Source organism: Macrobrachium rosenbergii, chromosome 3 (genome assembly GCF_040412425.1).
Source record: "Macrobrachium rosenbergii isolate ZJJX-2024 chromosome 3, ASM4041242v1, whole genome shotgun sequence".
Classification (NCBI taxonomy): Eukaryota; Metazoa; Arthropoda; class Malacostraca; order Decapoda; family Palaemonidae; genus Macrobrachium; species Macrobrachium rosenbergii.
The window spans coordinates 37803977-37827451 of NC_089743.1; positions in this window are offsets into that span (position 1 = coordinate 37803977).

Below are 23475 nucleotides of genomic sequence, written 5' to 3' on the forward strand. Positions count from 1 at the left end.
CACGTATATATATATATATATATATATATATATATATATATATATATATATATATATATATATATATATATATATATATATATATATATATATATATATATATATATATAATTACTTGTATTATCTTGAACTAGTTATCCTAAGTAAGTCACATGCTCAAGGAATAATATTGAGGTGTCAATCGCTAATTCCAACGTGAAATTGCAGGTAGAATATAATTGAGATTATGGCAGATTAATTTTCGCAGGATCAACTACATTAATATTATATTATCAAAATTAATAAGCTGCCATCATCACCAAGGCTGTATTATAGTGTGATTTAATTTTGAATATATCGACAAGCTTAATATTCTTAACAACATGGATAACTGACCTAGGAATGGTTTGCAATAAATTTTTCTTTTTTTATTGTGGGTCAATTTGGAGAGATTATAGTTTATAGATTTAATATGGCATAGTTTTCCAATCCAGTTTTTTCTCTTTTTTATAGGTGAGCCAATCATGGAATTTGAAGAGATTACAGTTTATAGAATAATATGGTCTGATGTATTCCTCTCATTTCAAAAGATTTTGTTGCTTGGATGCACGTCAAGATCTTATGACAAGGCTTTCTTTCAGCCGTCATGAAACCATGTCTTGTCCATATAATCCATATATGTATATATCCTATACATACATATATATATATATATATATATATATATATATATATATATATATATATATATATATATATATGTGTGTGTGTGTGTGTGTGTATGTATGTATGTATGTATGTATGTATGTATGTATGTATGTACATCCATATATATATATATGTGTATATATACATATATATATATGTATATATACATAAATATTCATTAGGTTCATTCAAAAATTAACATAGAAACCGTAGGATGCAAACGATTTTTTTTTAATTACAGACTTTCATGCTAACATCATATGCAACTCTTCAAAGTGTATATAAAAAATCACCAAGAATAAAAACATGTATTATAACAACCATAATCAAGATAAGAAATTGTTCATTGCGGCAAATCCATCTCCTTTAATGACTGCCTGAGAGTAAAGTGTTGCATGAATATTGTCATCAGCGCAAAAGCATCAGTGATATTGTAAATGAAATGATGTTTAACGCATTGCCTTTTTTTACCCAGAAGACATCTGTCAGAACCTGTCTTTTTTATTCCGTCTTTAATAAGTTTACTTTTTTTGACCGAAAACATTTCCCAGAATCTGGCAATTTAAATGAGATTTCTGCTATGTTTTGATGAATGCACTCTACTACTACTACTACTACTACTACTACTACTACTACTACTACTACTACTATTCAGAAGATGAACCTTATTCATATGGAACAAGCCCATAGGAGCCATTGACTTGAAATCCAAGCTTCCAAAGAATGTGGTGTTCATTTGAAAGAGGTAACAGAGGTAACTGGAAATACAGAAAGAAAGGATCAGAAAAGGAAAAAAGTAAATTAACAAATTGTTAAATAAATAGACAGAGATTCAAGTAAATTAGTAAAATAAAAGGATAACTGTTTTGCTGTTGTTATGTAAGAGAACCTCATTGAATATTTCTGAAATGTAGACAGTGAGAGTAAAAGAAGAAGGATTAGAATCCCAAGAATCCTTCTACATCTTGCAGAGGAAAACTATCTTTCAGCCATGAAAATTTCCATAGTCCAAACACAATAAATTACCTAAAGCTACCGTCCTTCAAAAGGGCTTTCCTTGTACAGAGAAAATACGTAGAAACAGCAGAAAAAACAGCATACACGCAGCAGCGTAACAGCACTCCCTCCCCCTTCCTGTCACAGCATTAGCTAACGTAACCTTCCACTTTTATCCGCAACGAGATTGTTAAGAATCAGCCCAGTTCCGTCACGTAACCGTCGGTTTCCATTCAGGGACAGGATGCGTGACGTTTTGACGTAACTGTCTGACAAAAGGAGGGAAATGAGCAGAGACCATCTGGTTGTAGAGAGAGGATGTAATATTCTTTATTTTTATTCTGCAAGTTGTATATATATATATATATATATATATATATATATATATATATATATATATATATATATATATATATATATATATATGTGTGTATATATATATATGTGTATATATATATATATATATGTATATATATATATATATATATATATATATATATATATATATATATATATATATATATATATATATATATATATATATATATATATAAACCTTATAAAGACACTAAAATAAAACCCCTCAAAATAAACGAAATAAACGAAAACACTGAAAATAAAAACAAAATAAGAAATTGAAACCACACTGAAATTGGGTCAAGTACGCACCTACAGGTAAAATGGTTGAGAGGCTCTCACCTGCAATGCTTGATTGAAGTGGCAGGTGAGGCCTAAGCCTTGTAAACAAAATATGTTTACTTATGAAAACTATTTATGAGGAACGAGAGACAGAAGTCTACAGTCCAGTAAGGTTTTACTTGTTTCACCTTTTGATGAGGAGAAATAGGTGTTCATAAGAAACCACAGTCTAGGTATTTTGTTTATAACAACAAATCTATAATCTTTGATTAATTGTAATTAATTAATCTAGTTACCGTATATAGTTACAGTAATACTGATTAATAAAGTTACAGATATTCTTCTGTATATAAAACTGATCTCTTATATTTCATATTACATTCTGCTATTTCCTTCCAATGAACACCAAAATCTTTGCAAGCTTGAATTTCAAGTCAGTGGCTCCTGTGAGCTCGTTCAGTATGACGAGGGTTCATCTTCTGAATATATTAATAATAATAATAATAATAATAATAATAATAATAATAATAATAATAATAATAATAATAATAATAATAATAATAATAAATTTTGATTATATATTAAATGAAAATAGAAAGGAAGAATCACAATTCAGTGTTTATATTCCTGATTTAATTAAAATGTAGATAATGTAGATCTGATTGCATGAAGCACCTGTGATGCAAAGTAATTAAATATGACACACATGAGTCCATGAAAAGAGTAGCACGCACTGTTTTCGAAACTTGAAATTGTAATTTTGAATAAAATTTTACCATTTTCTTCTTAACAGAAATGTGCATTTTTAAGTGAGTGTATTGAGATATCCCCCATCTCTCTCTCCCCCCTTAATGTTGCACAGCATAGTATTTGTCATTTCTGAATAAAAATGTTGCCTTTCTCTCCGTAAGTGAAATATGCATTTTTAAGGAAATTTACCTCTCTCTCTCTCTCTCTCTCTCTCTCTCTCTCTCTCTCTCTCTCTCTCTCTCTCTCTCTATTATTGCAGAACATAGTATTGTTTTCATTCTCGTAAATTCCAGGAATTCCTCAAAAAGCGCATACAGCTACGAGTTCAAATGCCTAGCATTTCCAGCGAGAGTAAAACAGATTTCTGTATTTCAGAGAAAATACAAAATGGGTATTACTCAATGCATGTTTTTTAGGTAATAGAGCGTGAATTCAAAAGTTTTTTTTTTGCGTCACCAGCTGCTGCCAATAAATGTAATTAATTACGGAATTGTCAAAAGTGAAGGTTTTAATGATCTCCCATAAATTATGCCATAAATTATGTTACGGTGTCCGGTCAAAATTAGGTCAAGGGTTTTGAAACGGTAGTTTTATTCAGGTATTTCCATTATATCTGGTATGTTTATTTATTACATAATGGGCTGTATGATATTTCACAATTTTCATATTTAAATAATAGGATGAATTTTATCCTACAGTGATGTCATTACACTTTGTGGTAAAATCAAATTATATGTTCATAGAAATATGTGTATATACATCATAAGCACTCCTCATCCATCCCAAAACTTATATGCTCTTTTCCCCAGCCTGCAGTCTCTCATTCTTACTACAGGACCCAACCATCACCGCACACAGTGCAACTTCTTATATCTCCAGTATTTTTACTCTTTCAGTTCATCCTACGCCATCTATACTAATCAAACAGCTCGTATCAACTGCTCCATCATCATTATTCAACTTAAACTCATTGTTTCTACATAGGTGGGTTGTCTCAACAAAACCTTCATATATTCCCAAATCGTTTTAAATAGACAGTATAGGCTACATCTCTGTTCATTCTATTGAACACACCCTACCACTTATCTTACTTCGTTGGTCCTGTGTCCTTTGATTTATACAATATTTTAAACTGGAACTCCAACGCAATGAATGGCTGTCTAGCTCAAGGTTGAAACTTTCAGTGATGTTTTTTATAGATATGTGAACGACCTTGCAATTAAGGAAACGGGACAGTTTCATTCGTAACTTTAATGTCTTCAGTGACATACTCAATAGATTGTGAAACAGTCTCCCCGAGGATTTTCTGCAGCTGGGACCCCAAAAGTTCAAGCGAAGGTGCAATGCATTACTACTTTAAAAAAATTCTTCTTGTATTTTGAAAATCTAATTACACTTTTATCTATTTATTTATTAATTTATTCGTTTATTTTTTTCTAATAACTAATCTCTTCTTTCTGTATTTCGTATTACCTTCTGTTGCTTATTTCAAATTAATACCATATTCTCTGTGAGCGTGTTCCATATGAATAGGGCTCATCTTCTAAATAATAATAATAATAATAATAATAATAATAATAATAATAATAATAATAGTAATAACCATATGAATAGGGCTTATTTCCTAAATAATAATAATAATAATAATAATAATAATAATAATAATAATAATAATAATAATAATAATAATAATAATAATAATAATAATAATAATTTTAGATTAAATATTACTAAACAAAAATCCCCCCAGAGTTTTCAATTTTGTTTTCCCTGTTAACCTCTCTCTCAATTTTTTTTTTTTTCTTCTTTTAGTTTTCCTAAAAGAAAACTATTGTGCCGGTTAGGCTACTTGGAATATAGTGCTGAGGATGACACCGAAGTAGTGACTAGCATTCTCATATTTGCGTGGTCTCCAGCTGTTGCTGGTTTTATATATATATATATATATATATATATATATATATATATATATATATATATATATATATATATATATATAAATATATATGATATATATATATATATATATATATATATATATATATATATATATATATATTTATATAAAGACAAATTTCTACACTGTCTGTTGAGACATTTCCACCATCTTCGCCTCATTTTCCAAGACTAAAGTCTGTCGGACTGAGACAGACCTCCTCAACCCTAATGGCTGCATTCGCTGGTTGTAATTAATTCTCTCCCCAATTTCGCGTCTCTCTTTCCCCTTTCTATTTCTGGTGTCTCTATTAGTCTCCTCGATGTATTCACTCATTCCTGAAGAAGATAATTTCCCAAATGGCTTTGTTATGACTTGCGTCTTCCCAGGAAGAGAATTATCCGAGTGAGATTGCATTGTTCTTTTTCACTGCAGTCCATTAGCAAAGATTTGCATGACATAATGAGTGGATTTCGAAGTAGTTGTAATAAGTGTCGTTTATATAAAAATATTATATCATCAGGATGTTGTGGAAAGGTACATGTAGGCTACTAATAATTTCAAAAATAAAAAAAAAATAAAAATGATTCTGTTTTATTATAATAAATGGAAGCCGGGAAAAATATGTCTAAATGTATTAAACAGTAAACCCGTTACATTTATATCAGTAAAACCGAGACAAAAGTCGTTATTTTTATAATAAATTGCTAAAGGTATTAATGACACTGCGCTGAGCATATTTTTCTAAAATCGCTTGCAATATTCAGCTTCCGTTCATATTCTGACTGTAACTATATACCATTAAAGTAAAAAAATAATTTTCTTAAGATCACCCGTGTTGTCTCATTTTTGAGCCTTCTCAGTATATAACACCTGCCAGAGACAAGGAAACAATTGTATCTGCTTGGGAACAAGGAGCAGTCATTTCGAGTCCGTTTAGTTCACCTTTGGTTCTTCTATTGTTCGTGGGAACTAAACCTCCATATCCTTAGCTCAACATTATGAGACTTACCATTCAGTGACGTGGTACCGGCAGTGGCATTTCCACCAGTGGAACATCCAGTGGGATTCAATCCTGTGTTTCGGAACTTGACTCTTGCGTGGCTGAAATGTCAAGGACCGCCCCCCCCTACCCCCATCTCAATTGTGTCAAGGGAAGCGTCGTGTGAATGATACGCCATGAAATAATACGTCATGATGTGTCAACAAATATTAATCTTTTTTAAGTTCATAAACTGGATTCGTAGATGCATCAAACACTCAATGAATCTATGACGAGAAATTCTTCATTGTCAGTAAGGTACGACTAGGTATGTTTTCATTACATTTTTTTTCTAATTCTTACATAATAAATGAGACACGAGAGATACTGTATAAGGATTTTTACATATTGCCACGTGAATAATAATTTATGCTGAAGAAATTAGATGTGAATATGATCACGAATCTCTTTCAGCCAAAATCTGTAAGTTTATCTATGTAATGGTGAAAGAATTCACTAAAGCAATAACTATGCAATTCTTATTTAGAGAAAGTTCTGTCGTTAAATAACTTTCTATTGGCATAATACTAATAAATCTAGTTATTTTCCATATACTCAATGCTGCTATAGTTTTGTAACATGCATTGTAACTATTGTATCATTTTGAATAACTTCTTACCGGCGAAAGATTCATAAATATGTAGTAGTTTATCATATGCTTAATGCGTCAGTACTTTTTCAGCGTGCATTGTAATCACACTAATATTATAACTTTGTGAATAAAGTTATTTTCCATATGATTAATGTAACAATACTTTTGAAGTATACATTGTAACTACAGTAATATTTGTTGCTTAGCTGCAAACTTTGGACAGTAAATAATATTAAATTCTGATATTCGTGTGATCATTAAATTTTACTAATATTTGCTATCATGCATAGTACGTTTGGAAGATAAACACATCATTTAAAATAGAAAAATAAAAATCCATACTTTACCTATTTCACTTTGGGAACGATATCCCAATGCATATTTTTATGATGTACAGTATATTACTTTTGGAATTGCCGTTTGGATTTATCGTGGAAAATGATAACAAATGTTGAAGCGATTTATCACAAACAATACAGAGTTTTCACACTAACATAAATTTATTTCATGGGATTCATCATCACAATTCTGGAACATTTTAAATCAGGTGGTTTTTTATTTTTCTGGAGTTTCATCGTACTGTTTACTTTTGTGCGAAAAATGGACATTAAATCTGTAGGGGCATTTCCTGTTTATTCTGAAATTGTTCATTGTTATCTACTGTGATTGGAGAGAGAGAGAGAGAGAGAGAGAGAGAGAGAGAGAGAGAGAGAGAGAGAGAGAGAGAGGTTGGGGGTGGGGGGGTAGAAGATTGTAGACATGAATGAATTAGCATTGCTATAAAAATGATAGACCCTTCTTACCCGCAATACTAAGTTCTGTGAACCACCTTCCCCCTCTCTCTCTCTCTCTCTCTCTCTCTCTCTCTCTCTCTCTCTCTCTCTCTCTCTCTCTCATCTCTCTCTCTTCATATTTTCCTGTGGGGGAAATGTAACTAACAGGTAAGCTATTTCCTGACCTGACCTGCTCAGAACAGCTGCTTATTTTCACAAATCCGTCTCGACTTTTCCACCTGTGCTTGTGCTTTCCTCAAAGCACAGATTTTCCTTTTTAATAAACTTTGCATGATAGACTTATCGGTCGCGTTGCATTAACAGTTTTTGATAGCTTACGACCCTTTGGATTAAGTGCTTGGTATTTTTATTTAATGTCCAAGTTTATTTTTTTTCGGCAAAGCACAATAAAATTAATCATTTGTTACTACTGGGATTTGTCCAGTAATATTCCGTTTAATAGTCGTTTAAAAATTAAAGTAGTTTTCATGATTAAAATGCTGATGTTGGTATGAAAAATGGGAAATGTATAATATATTGAAAGCAAATGCTAGCATGTTTGTGTATATGTGTGAATTACAAGGAGAGAGAGAGAGAGAGAGAGAGAGAGAGAGAGAGAGAGAGAGAGAGAGAGAGAGAGAGAGAGGGGGGGTGAGGGAATTAAAACTTGAATGAATCTTTAGCGTGTTACCTTCAATAAGGTAAATGATTCCTAAAATTTTTAACGTGAATGTATTGTGCTGTACTATGCTATTCCTGTCGTAATTTATCACGATTTCATTCGTTTGGATAAGATGGCTGTCTCTCTCTCTCTCTCTCTCTCTCTCTCTCTCTCTCTCTCTCTCTCTCTCTCTCTCTCTCTCTCTCTCACTTTCAGTCTGTCTCTCGGAGACAATCCCCAGAACAGTCACTCTCCAAATCAAAAACATTAACTTCCAAACATTTACCCCTATCTTCTCCCTCCACCTCCTCTTCCTCTTCCTCCTCATCCTCCCTCTGTCCCTTCCTCTCACTCAGTTATTTATCTCCTTAACTGCAAATAGCTTCTAAAGATCTAAAGAGACCTGCGATGGAACCACAAAAGAAACCATTAACTTTATTCCCAGGAAATACCTTTTCCTTGTTTGTTGTTTTGATAAGAGTAAAGGGCTATTTTTATTTGTTTGTCCTAAGACTGTTTTTCTTTGCTGTTTTGGCATTGCCAAGGGCATCAGTTTCACTGCACTGATTTTTTTGTTTTGTTTATGGTAGGTTGATGAGTTTTAAACTATCACTTGTAAAGTAACAAAGATTGTTAAAACAATATTAGCATAATATACTGATAGATTATATGTGTATTGGTTTATATTTACAGTGGAATTCCCCCTATTATAAGTACAGCAAGGTAGAATCATGATTGCATATGTATGTATGTATGTATGTATCTATGTATGTGTATATATATATATATATATATATATATATATATATATATATTGATATATATATATATATATATATATATATATATATATATATATTATATGTATATATATACATATATATATGCATACATATATATATATATATATATATATATATATATATATATATATATATATATTTTATGTGTTTATATATATATATATATATATATATATATATATATATATATATATATATATATATATATATTAAGTATTTCCATTGGTCTCTTTCATCCAGTTAGATAGAAATTCAAATTTAACAGTGGCTGAGAAGGCTCCATAACTAGCAAAGTAAAATGAGTTACGCCTAACCCCCCCGATCGTCTGGTTTGGGGGTAAACATTACCGCTCCTTAACCCCCCATCGGATGTTTTTTGAGGGTCAGGTAGCCGTTAGTCAATAGGGACGAATCCCTACAACCTTTTGCTGGCTGTATGGCTGCTTTCAGAATGCCGATGTTCTGGACCTCAAGTAAAACAACAAGGCAGGCGCGATGCCCGCGAGGTGGGTGCACTCACTCCTCAGCTAACCACTTCTGCGTCCTGTTGGGACTCTTCCCGTCACTCTGGGTGGAACGAAATGCAGGACGGGTGGCCATTTTCATCCCATGCTACGAGTTCTACGCAGAAGGAATAAAGTACATCTGGAAGCATTTGGTCCCAAGCCAGTTTCTGTTTCTTCCTGTGAATTTCTCTCCATTTTCCGAATTTCCAACTTTTCATTCTCTTAAACAAAGCCCCTTTGGTAAATCAAACCTACCAATAAAGCTGCCCCCATGATTCGCCCCTAAGTTCCAATTAAATCAATCCAGTGATCAGGATTAGATTATCCCCTCCATAGTGTTACTAAGGTCTAATTAAGTCTAATTGATCAGTTCCTTCATAGTGAATATTTAAGTTCATTTTGTGCCTGCAATTCTCTTCCAGAAATCCTGCTTCAGTCGGTCCCAACCTTCCAGATTAATTTTCACTGCTTCATCTGCTAAATAAATTCAGATTGAACGTAATAACCAGTTACCCATTTCCCCTGGCGACCTTCCACTTCACTGGTTAATTAATATTCTGATATCAAGATATTATCATCTTTTGCCCATCCATTGTTTCCATTAATTCTGGGCTTCATCTGATACCTGTTTAACGTAATCTGTTACTCATTTCCCATGGCACCTTAAATGATAAGAAAACCCATCTTTTGCATTCCATTTATTACATTCTGGGTGATACCTGGTGACCAGTTAAATGATAAAAAACCCTGTACATTCCTCCAACATATATATAAAGAAAAAATATATATACATATATATATAAATATATATATATATATATATATATATATATATATATATATATATATATATATATATATATATATATATAGTGTGTGTGTGTGTGTGTGTGTGATTTCGAATACCATAAAATGAATTTTACCATCAGCCATGAAAACACAAAATTGCCTAGCTAAAACGGGCAGCCTTCTTGAGATGGAACCGAAGATGAAAGATCACCCGCTTGAATGTTTTCACTCTTCTGTTGTACATATTTTGTGATGACATTTTCCTTTAAATACTTTTTTATAATTCACCATAGTACCTTTCGAATCTTTTAAATCATTCACTATTGAGACAGGACCTTAGAGAAGGTTCAACATTTCTGTAAACATATTTTATTGTTTAAAAACAGGTATACTGCATACAGTAGCTTTTTAACCCAAATTAAAAATTACCACAAAGAATTTTTTCACTGTTAAAGCAAAATATATAACGTAAACTGCAACTCTCTCTCTCTCTCTCTCTGTCTCTGTCTCTCTCTCTCTCTCTCTCTCTCTCTCTCTCTCTCTCTCTGAAATACACACACAAACACATGCACACACACACACACACTCATATACACACGTTTCTTTGTACCTACGAGTAAAAAAAGGGCCAACAAGAACCTGCAATAATCTTTTCCTCCCTTTTGTCTTCTTCAGTTGCAAACAAAGGCAATCAGGAACTTGACCCTGATGTCTCGTTGCGGTTTAGGAATTCAGAATAGAGTGAAATTAATTGCACAAAATATTTGCAAGTGTTCTTTCTGGGGAGTTGTTCTGTAGTGGCTATTATCTTTTTAGGGTTAGATATATGCAGTTGTTCTTTATTCATGTGAATAAATATATATCTATATCTATGTATATATATATATATATATATATATATATATATTTATAAATGTATATATAATATATATATATATAAATGTTTATATAAATATATATATATATATATATATATATATATATATATATATATAATATATATATATATATATATATATATATAATATATATATATATATATATATATATATATATATATATATATATATATATATATATATATATATATATATATATATATATATATATATATATATATATATATATATATATATGTGTGTGTGTGTGTGTGTGTGTGTGTGTGTGTGTTTGTGAGTATATGTAGGCATGTGTGTATGTGTGAGTGTATGAGTGTGCGCAGAATAGTCTACATGAGAATGTGGACATGTATATATCCTTCTAAGCATACATACTAAAAAATTAATGAGTTTTAATTTGTAGTAATAAGTGAAGAAATGTACTCATTAAGCGACCAAAAGAGATACAGCGGATGGAAGGGAAACTTTCCTGCCTTGAATTCGATTCTCATCCTTGTTCTCAGCAGAAGTCGTGAATATTAATTTCCTTGCAAGACTATGAGGCTTGAACGGATGGACTTGAAGTGATTAACCATTAAGATTTAAAATACTTCCGTTGTCATATCTTGTTTTGCAGTTATGATTGGAATGACAGGTGTCTGAATTTATATATATACACACATCTATATATATATATATATATATATATATATATATATATATATATATATATATGTTCTGTTTAGGAAGAATAATATATATATATATTACCACAAAAATATTTTTCTCATTAGTATATGTTCTATTTAGGGAAGACGGTCTATTTTTCTCATTAGTGGAGAGAGAGAGAGAGAGAGAGAGAGAGAGAGAGAGAGAATTCCAACAAATTACATTTGTCAGTACTATTTTTTTTAAAGACACCAATGACAATCATTTGAAAACGTCCAGTGATATTACCCGTTATCAAAACACCTAGCAGTAAAATCTGTCGTTGGTCAGCAATCACACTTATAATTGTTCCTTGCACTTCAAACTTTCGGAATTGTGAAGGATTCCTACAAGCTCGCCTCATGAATAACATCAAACATCGTTCATGTTCAGCGAAAGCTATTATGAAAATGCTTTTAGAGACTTACTCCGCATGGAGGTGCACTACAAACCTGAATGGATTTTCTCTGATCTGTACTGAAATCATTTTTTTTTTTTTTTAAAGATGAAAATCTCCTTTCCACTTTCTATTGGTCTCCTACTTTCCTTATCTTCTCTGGCTTTTTCGAGGATGTTTGGTAACGATATATATTCTGTTAATAATGTTGTAGTGTCTTTGTCCAAGGTTATAAATTCCCACTCAAAAATCTTCGATTAAGAGCAAAAAGCGGTTCCACCAACCATTTCTTGACGGCTTGTCTTATCTCTCATTGAAATTGCAACAGGATTTGCACTAATCCTAGTGCAGGCAAATTTCTTTGTATATTTCATTGCATTCATGAATCAAAAAATCTAATCGAAAGCTTCAAAAATAAATATACAAAATATTTAAATATGTCCTTTTAAGTATAATTGAAGCGTATTGTGCCTATCTTACAAGACACAATCCTTTGTACAACTGTTCACGAGTTAGAAAATAAAACTTGAAAGTTTTAAAAATAATATAGGGTATTTAAATGTGTCTCTTGCGTATACTACGGCATATTGTACCTACGTTTCAATGCAAACAAACACGATTAAATGTTTTGTATATAGTCTACCGTCTGTTCTGTAAGCCCCTAGAGAGATGTTCAGCATTCAATTAAAGATAATAGAAAGTTATACTGCAAAATGTAATAGAACAAATGTTGGACTTTCTCCCAGAAAAGTAATTTTATCTTCAAAACGACCTTTCGGCTCGTTAACCTTCTCCAACAACCAAAGGACCAGTTCCAGGCCGGTGAAGAAAACTTCGCATTGCCGGCGACGACCACGTGGTCCACCGGCAGACCTCTCTTAAGAGAACAAAATTTCGGTAATTATTTACAGTACCTTGCCCCACCCCCCACCCCCTACCATGCCATCTATCGGCCACTGGAAGAAGTGGCAGTGAAGTTGGCGATTCCTTATTCAGGTGAAAGGGGAAAAAAGGATTGTAGATAATTGTTTTTATAATAATTGGTGGTTTTATTGATATTTTAGGAGTATATATACAAAAACATAAGGCGAGGAGAATTTGTAAAAAAAAAAAATTGTTTTATCATCGAATTTGCGTAATATACGAAAATTCAGCACGAATCCACGTAATGTCCCTTTCGTTTGATAACCACCTCGCCATTAGGCAGTCTGCTAGGAAAAGGATAAAGAATGTATCTTTAGATTTTAATATTTTTTATTTATGGAATGTAATAACTATTTCTGGAGCTGTGTATCAGGCTGTTAATTGCGTTGCATTGTCACAACATTTTTTTCTAATACCATTAGCTTGGAAAGTCTTCGAATTAGTGGCTTGCATGACCTGGGTTAAATTATTTTCTCTAGTAGAGAATTTATTCATGTATACTACGTGAGCATGATGATAATGTGTTCAATGTTCACTTACTGGAGACTGTGTGGCTTAAATTATTTGTATTACTATTATCCTATATAATGTATTTATCTTTCAGTAAGTCGTTTTGCAGTCGATTTAAGGTCACATTGCTACATGTATATAAATTTAGACAAATGTTGTATAATTACTACACTTCAATTATACTTACAAATATCATATGCTCTTAACATGAATTGAAGTAAAACTACGTATTAGGTGACTGTTCTTCTTTACGAAATGATTCTGCAAATTAATAGTTTGTTTGAACGAGATTCTGCTGCAATTATCATCTCATCATTACCTTCAGAGGTGCAAAAGTTCCAAGTCACTTCACTTCAGCTGTGCCAAACTTTGAGGGGGGGTTGGGGGAGGGACGGGGATGCAGATCTTGAAGAAAGATCAAAAATAGGTTTTACTTCCAAAAAAAAAGATAATCATGGTGGGCCTGCAGCCGACTGGTGCCTTTTTAAAATAATATTGATAATATAGAGAATATTAAGTATAGCAGACATATTGTATTCCTGAATTATATTATGAAATTGATGATAATGAAAAAGAATGAAGCTACATTGCATGATAAGTAGAATATATCTCGTATGCCATGCTATGGTTTTTTTTCGGTCCCCAGATTAAAAAATAAAAAAAATGTTACGTTAAGTAGCAACGTTTTATTTCACGAATGCATAGGTTCAATTTCATGGAGAGAGAGAGAGAGAGAGAGAGAGAGAGAGAGAGAGAGAGAGAGAGAGAGAGAGAGAGAGTATACAAAATTCAGCTCATTGACTGGTTTTTATTTGATGAATGCACAAATTCACTCGCATGGAGAGAGAGAGAGCTACGTATGCACAAATTAGGGGAAGAGAGAGAGAGAGAGAGAGAGAGAGAGAGAGAGAGAGAGAGAGAGAGAGAGAGAGAGTACCGTATGCAAAATTATACTCATCGACTGGTTTTTATTTCATGGATACACAGTTTCAGTCTCATGGAGAGAGAGAGAGAGAGAGAGAGAGAGAGAGAGAGAGAGAGAGAGAGAGAGAGAGAGAGAGAGAGAGAGAGAGAGAGAGAGCATGCAAAATTAAAGCATAACCGATATTCCAGGCAACTTATGTCGGACCCTAAGCGTAGCTGTCATCCAAACACCTGATAATTTTTTTTTTCAGTGCCCAGTGACACTTTTGACTGACATACAGAAGGTTTTTACAAATGGCGTATCTTTTATTTTGGAAGACTCACTTAAAATTGACGCAAGTTTTGTCGCTACGAATTGCATGAAATTGTCGATATTCTTGTTTTATTTGATTAGCATAAAAACAGTCTTGACAAGACTGTTTTTATGCTAAACTATGGCTATTTAATGATAAAGCAGAGATTTTTATATAATATTCTTATTCTCCGGTGAATGTAGACATTAGAAATCACTCTCATGTCGTTACGATATCTCATAACTCGCCAGTTCCTCTTACCCTAGAGAGGAAATATCATTAATTATTATAAAGGGAAGCTTATGATTAAACAATAGACTGATGAACTGGAAACTATTTGGACATCCGCTGCTCAAACACTGATGTTCGGTACTCAGCAAATAACCCTTTATTATTATTATTATTATTATTATTATTATTATTATTATTATTATTATTATTATTATTATTATTATTATTATTCAGAAGATGAACCGTATTCATATGGAACAAGCCCACAGAGGCCATTGGCTCGAAATTCAAGCTTCTAAAGAATATGGCGTTCATTAGAAAGAATAACAGAAGGTAATGGCAAATACATTAAGATGAGATCACTTATTAGACAAGAAAAAATGAATCAACAAATTAATAAATAAATGGATATAATCTATTTTCTTGGCTTAGACACTGACATGAAATCTTCAGGTGATGTGTGCATGCCTTGTTGCAGCAATCATACAAATAATAATATATGACTTCAAAACCTGCATTTTATGGCAACAAGAAAAAAACTGGCCAAACGAAAAGTATATTCTTAACAATTTATTAATGAATTTAAGCAGAATAAGCTTACTAGAGGCAAATTCCAGCCTGAACAATTATTTACATTAGTTCATTTCCATGTTAGGCAAACTAATTTACAGTTCAGAAAATGCAAGAATATCTTCTTGTAGACTTATAAATAACTTTAATCAAATACATAATCCCATACATTTAGGGAGTGTCTATACGGATATCATTCAAATATGTCCGCCTCTCTGATTCGGTCGACTGCAGGATTTGAACCCAATGCGCCTCTGTGTTAAAATTTATTTGGCAGACCTGAACAAAATGTCTGAGGATGCTGCCTTAACCAACTCGACCATCAACGGGCTCACGAATAAGTACCATTCTTGAATAAATGCCATAAATATATAAAAAAAATGCTGAAATGTAAAAATTTAATTGATTCAAAATATCTGTATGTTATAATGAGATAACTCTGACCAGCACGGGGTAAACTAATCAAGTCCAAAGCTTACTATTACTGTTGTTTAAACTTTATTTTTATAAAAAATCTTTTAAAAAGCTAATTGATAAAAATGAAATATGACATAATATAGTGAATATGCTTCACATACACACAAACAGCCATACTCCAGCGACCGCAGGCACAGATTTAAGAAAAATATTAAAAGACGAAGAAAAATATTTTGGTAATCTCCAGGTAATCTAAATTTTTGTTATGTTCAAAGATCAAAACTTTTAAAAATATCTTCCAATTTACTTATTTTTATCTGAACTTAAAGGACATCGAAGTTAAAGAGCCTTAAATATTCTTTCTGTGGGAATGAATTTGCATCTCAAACGAAGACTCTCTCTCTCTCTCTCTCTCTCTCTCTCTCTCTCTCTCTCTCTCTCTCTCTCTCTCTCTCTCTCTCTCTCATATAACTTTGGGGGTAATGAGAGATACTGATTCGTCTACTCTTCCTCGAAGTTGTTATAAACATCCGTTTGCTATGAATAATTCCATATTTAGGGAAAAATATATCTATTCGGAGAGAGAGAGAGAGAGAGAGAGAGAGAGAGAGAGAGAGAGAGAGAGAGAGAGAGAGAGAGACTAAATGCAGATAATGAAACAGCTATGAAATGTAATACTAAATTAGCTATCTATTTCAAACTCATGCGATTCTTATAACGATGGGAAATATTGTACTTGTGAATCATTTGTCGTTTTTGCTCTTTGTATTTACAAATAGAAATGGAACAAAACAATTAGACCTCAAGCACAGAGACAGTGTTTTCAGACGTAGAAATTAATATGTATATAATTCTATGTTGTCGCTTACTCTAGATAGTATAACCCTGAAGATTAAGTTTCTTCTAGATGCAAATATCTCTTCATTACTTAAGAGTTATATAGTTCTACGATAGTTAGTCCTTGTCTCGTCTGTCTGATATAAATATATATATATATATATATATATATATATATATATATATATATATATATATATATATATATATATATATATATATATATATATATATATATTTGTATATATATATACATATATAGTATATATGTGTGTGTGTGTTTTGTGTGCATGTATATATGTATGTATGTATATATATACTCAAACTAGTAAACGAGCAACCAGTAATAATGGCACGGTAGGAACCATTAACTAGGTTTGTCTAGTATAAATGACTCCATCATGGCAATAGAATAAAGCATTTATGGAGAATTGCATCAGTTAACTGTTACGCCAATCAACCTTTACTGTAGCCGCAAGAATGTTGAGTCCTGCGTTACGTGCATGCAAAAATTCCATTAATTCGACGGCAGAGAGAGAGAGAGAGAGAGAGAGAGAGAGAGAGAGAGAGAGAGAGAGAGAGAGAGATTATCATATTTCTGGTAGTTTTGGATAAATAGAGTTTACGACAAAATTTACTCAAGAACTAAATAACTATAAAAAATTCATTGATAAAGTTCCATGCGAATTTGTTTTAAATCCGATTTATAGTACACATAAGTTTACCCTAAATTACTTTCTCCGTGCATTAAAGACCTGTTTTAAATCACTTTGGTTCATTAATATAACGTGCTAATATTACGCTCAAGATCTTGTAAAAAAAATCTCTATATTTTTCTAAGGGTTTGAATTCATTATTATTATTATTATTATTATTATTATTATTATTATTATTATTATTATTATTGCTAATAGATTCACAATTTCGTGAAAAACAATCTGAGTAATAAAAATCCACGTTAACACTGATGAGGAACACCGTTCAGGTGTTCGAAAGTCTTTGATTTTTTACATAGTAATATATTTACTATATAATTGTGGATTTTTATTACTCATTATTATTATTATTATTATTATTATTATTATTATTATTATTATTATTATTATTATTATTATTATTATTATTATTATTATTATTATTATTAACCTGCATCCACAGAATAATTTAATTTTCTGGATCTGCCGAAGTAAGTCGCGAAACACTTTAATCTTGCAGCAAGTCAGATTGGTTGAGGCAAAAATGATGAGTTCTGTCTCGGTTCGAGAACCTTTGATTAGACAATCAAAGATCAATTTTAAAAAGAATCACTGTTTACATATTATTATGTCCAGCATATTTCAAGTTACTGATTCCAGGGTTTGCTGAAATCATATAACAAGATCACCAAGAGAGTTACCTTTCTTGTTTGCTAATAAGATAACGAGAGAAAACTGCAATTATACAAAGGTTCTGAATAAAAGTTCTACAAATGGCGTTCATGAAAAATTCCTGACGAATGCAAGGTACAAAAAAAAAAAAAAAAACCTTACCTATTTAATCAGAGTAGAAAGACCGATAATTACTTTAGAATGATTAATTTCATTAACAGTATTATTAGATTTTATGCCAGTAATGGCATTTTGGAAATATAGGAAAAATTATAACGATACATTAATTTAATATCCTTCACCTACATTACGGAAACCTTTTTCAAATATGTATATCACATATTGAAGAATTACAAACCCTATAAAATTCTTTCTTCCTTCCTTTTTCCCCTGGTTTCTTTCTGTCTTTGATGTCGAAAAGTCCCCCTTTAAATATCCATTAGGAGACATTTGACGTTTGATTTCACGATACCAATTGATGGTCGCCGGACAAAGCTACTAATCCGGAATCCGATTAAATGTTGAAAGTTATGAGGGATATTTTTCATTCATGTGAGAGAGGTGATTTCGAAATCATTCATATCTTGTATTAGCATTTTTGGGGAAAATTTTAATAGCCTTTTTCGTGGCGGTTTGTTTGATATTTTTGAAGTAATTGATATTTCGCGCACAGAGAAAGAATACGAAGTAAAGGAAAATTTTCATTTTTATTTGTGTTATATTTTATTGACGTGGTGTGTCTTGAACCGTTGGTGGGAGAGAGGATATACGTCCACACATCTGGTCAAATATAAGCAACATTATATACTAAAACGAGAGAGAAAATGTTGCGGTCTTTGTGAGAACGAAAATGGACAAAGAAAGGAAAAGGTTGAAGCTCAAGAAATGCGCTGAGAAAATAGGAAATGGCGAATGATCTGGTTTACAACAGCGTTGTTCTCTCAAGAATGTTCATTTGGTCACAGCACAGCGTTTATGCTTTGCACGAATTGCGTTTTACCTAGATGTTCTTGGTGTTGAATTTGTTTATTTCGAGTGAGGTCGGAGTTACGTTTATCCGTCTCTTACTTGTTGGTTGAAAGGAAGAACGCTTGATGATTTTCTACCCTTCTTATCACGATTGATTTGTGGCGATGAAATATTATTTGTCAAGCAGAGGCTTGCATATCGTTTTGATGTTTTATTCCTGATCTTTTACAAGTTGTCACTCCTTAATATTTTTGTTTATTTTGCAATTCCTTATTCGAAAAGATCTAGGTTGGTGAGAACTATTTCATTACCATTACACTCTTGTAAGTTAGGTCTCCTATTGGTAATAAAACAATTTCTGCCATGAGTTATCATTAAGATAACATTATGATGTATTACGGAGCAAATAAAATAAATAAGGTTTATGTTAAATTCAAACATATCTTCCGTATCATGTTTACCTTTTGCAATAACCAATAGAAGCATCTTGTGGAATTTTGTTGGTAAATGTAACTACACAGCATTAGTTAGTTTTCAATACATTTTTATTCTTCAGGAAATATAGTTACACAGCTTTGCAAACATTACTGTAAACTGTAGCTTGAGATAAACTAATCCTAAAAACATTGATTTTACATCTGTTGGCATATGTATCTGGTGTATAATATTCATTATTGATATTTTCACAAATCTTATCCCTCTCTTCTTCAATATATTCATTCCCTTTTTCCTCCTACTATGCATATATTCCTTCTCTTCCTTCTGCCTTTCTCCTCTGCTCCACCTTTCCCTCCTATTCCAACTTACCATCGAATTAGATTATCCCAAGGTTTCTGGCTTATTTACTTCCCGATCCTCTCCGTTTGGCTCATATGGAAATTGATGTCTGGGTGGAGTTCTGAAAAGCTTTCGGAAATATCTTTCTCTTGTCCCCTTTATTGGCTATATCCATTCATTTATTTTGGATGGGGGTGGGGAGTGGTGTCTTACTCAGATGTGCCAATATTCCAAATAGGAACACTTTTTTTTTTTTGTATCAGTTATATTTTATATCAGGACTCGTTGCTGTCAGTTCAGTGTTTTAGCATTTTCTTATTTTTGTTTTATTTTTTGTTATTTTCCGTATTTTGTTCTTATCTATCTATCTATCTATCTATCTATCTATCTATCTATCTATATCTATATCTATATATATATATATATATATATATATATACACACACACACTTATATTTATAAATAGGCACTTATATATATATTTATATATAAAGAAAGAGAGAGAGAGAGAGAGAGATAAGAGAGAAGAGAGAGAGTTCATCCTTTAGGAGCTGAAAGGAACAAATTTGATATAAATTAGTTTTATTAATTAGCTGTAGAGACTCAGACACAAGATATTGATAAGAAAACTAAAAGAAAACCTTGATTTACATTGATTGTTGGATGTCACTGGGAATATAAGTGGGGTAAAACTTAAACTCATGAACTGTATGGCAAATAAATATTCCAAAATAAAATTAGTATTTGTCTCGATACTGCTGCTAAAACACAATGTTACAATTTTGTAAATTGTAGTGGAAAACTTATGTTAAAAATTATTGTGAGGAAATCAAACTGTTAGAAGTCATTGTGGCTCTTAATAATATTCACATATCTGGTGAGAGCAACCAGTAGATTCTGTATACATAAATAAACAAAAGTGGCCATTCCCCTTTCCCTGCTTTCACTAATTTTCTTTCTTTCTCCCCCTCTCTTCGTTCTCTCTATATATTTTTATACTTATTCTCTAACGTTGTCTCTCCAGGCCTGTAGGGGATTTTAATTAAGAGAGACGCACCCCGCAAGACTTTAAGCTTATTCGCTGTGTCCAAATTGTCCATATATATTTCATCCTCTACGGCAGAGGTAATTTTTAGTGAGACACTTGGAAACTTTTGACTAGATATTCGCAGTATTTTTATTAACATAATGTAGTGAAATGTAATCATGTGTCTGAATATTTTTCTTTCCTTGGGGTTGGGGAGAGAGAGAGAGAGTCAGATAGATAGACAGAGAGACAGGCAGACAAGAAACGGGAAAATTCCTAAATCTATAGCTAAGTATATATTAGTTTAACCAGACCACTGAGCTGATTAACAGCTCTCCCAGGGCTGGCCCGAAGGATTAGATTTATTTTTACGTGGCTAAGAACCAACTGGTTACCTAGCAAGTTCTTTATGTATGTGTGTGTGTATGTATATATATATATATATATATATATATATATATATATATATATATATATATATATATATATATATAGTGTGTGTATGTACTGTATACATAAAATATACTGTATATACATACATAAAATATATATGTATATATATATATATATATATATATATATATATAGTGTGTGTGTATGTGTGTATGTACTGTATTTACATACATAAAAACGTACGTATCAATGAATGGATTTCTCACTGAAGAAATCATAAAAAGAGAAGAAAATATTGTCCTGAACACCAAAGAAAGCGAGAGACAGTACTCCTCAGAAACTGAAAGTGAAGAGAATCATAGCAAAGACCACTTAATGAATACCAACGCCTAAGAGAGAGAGAGAGAGAGAGAGAGAGAGAGAGAGAGAGAGAGAGAGAGCATCATTAATCTGCGACTAGGTTATTATCATGACGGATCTGACATCCACATACAGTAATGCCGAGTAAAACCGGAATCGAACTAATAGCTCATGATTATTAACCCTGATTGACCTCTGATGAAATCAGGTCAACGCCACTTGAACAAAGTCTTATTAACTTAGCTTTTAATCCTGGAGCGGCATTTTGCCCTGTAAAATATTTTTTTGAAGATCACGAACAAAAGATCCTACACACATGTACATACATACATGCAAACATACATATATACATACACACAATGCAGGCTAGTACATAGACTAGTGGTATATGCATTATATATTCTAAAAATGAAATAAATGACTTTTTACTGCACAATTCAGGAATCCAAGGATAAAAGTAATGAACTGGACGCTATGGTACTTGGATATATAAGATGCCATTGCTTGCTCGACAGATTCAGTAAACCATTTCTCTCTTTACTGTGTGGGTATAGATGCGATAATTGTTCGTTTATCACAAAAATAAGACGTATTTAAGCAATCAAATAATGTAAATAACAGTAAAAGCATGGAAATGAAAAAAGAGAAAACTAGATGAGATATTCTCAACCATGATTCAGGGAATGCATGAGTTCATTAAAATTTATGAATATAAAGAACACAAAAATATTTCAAAAAATTGTTCGGTATATGTTTTATAATTATAAAATCAGTGGGGAAAATATTAATTGGATTTAAAGATGTTCCAATTTCTCTGGCAAATCCGACGAGATATATAATTAAATCAGGTGAATGTATTCATTTGTCAACGCTGATATGGTGATGCTGATTAGTGAAAGAAATTATTAACCTACAGAGATGATGTAACTTATGATTCATTCCTTAAAATAATTAAAAATTATGCATTTTTCTAAGAATAATTGAAGTTTATCCATCGAAATGTTATCGAAAACACAACTCTACCATTTTACTTTTATAGAGAGATCGAAATAACGATAAAAGTCTGTCGCTCTGAAACCCATATTCCTGGCCGAGCGCCGCTGGTTGACATGAATCAATCCGCGTATTCAGCCGAAGAAAAGCCAATGATTTCCGTCTCGCTTTCCACGTCCTGCCATTTGCTCCTGTTTCTGTTCGCTCTGCATTTCTGATGATATCGTTTCCTGATCGACAGCTAACTGGGCGGAACAAATTAGAGAATTTCGAAGGCAAAAGCATGATTAGATTGGCGAGAGTTATCAAACGCCACCAAAGAAATGGAATGAATGATAATTTTTTGTGTGATAGATAGAAAAAAATGCTGTAATAAAAGTTATTTAGAACGTAAATAGAATCATTATATTTACCTCACTAAGTGAACTCGTCTAAAAAATAAGACTGATATTTCAATGATATGATGTACAGTATTATATATTAGGTATTGTTAAACAAAACTCGATATAGAAAAGACGAAGCAGCGCACACACAATCACGCACACAAGCATATATATATATATATATATATATATATATATATATATATATATATATATATATATATATATATATATATATATATATATATTCTATCTCTATCTCAACCTCTCTCTCTCTCTCTCTCTGTCTGTCTCTCTCTCTCTCTCTCTCTCTCTCTCTCTCTCTCTCTCTCTCTCTCTCTCT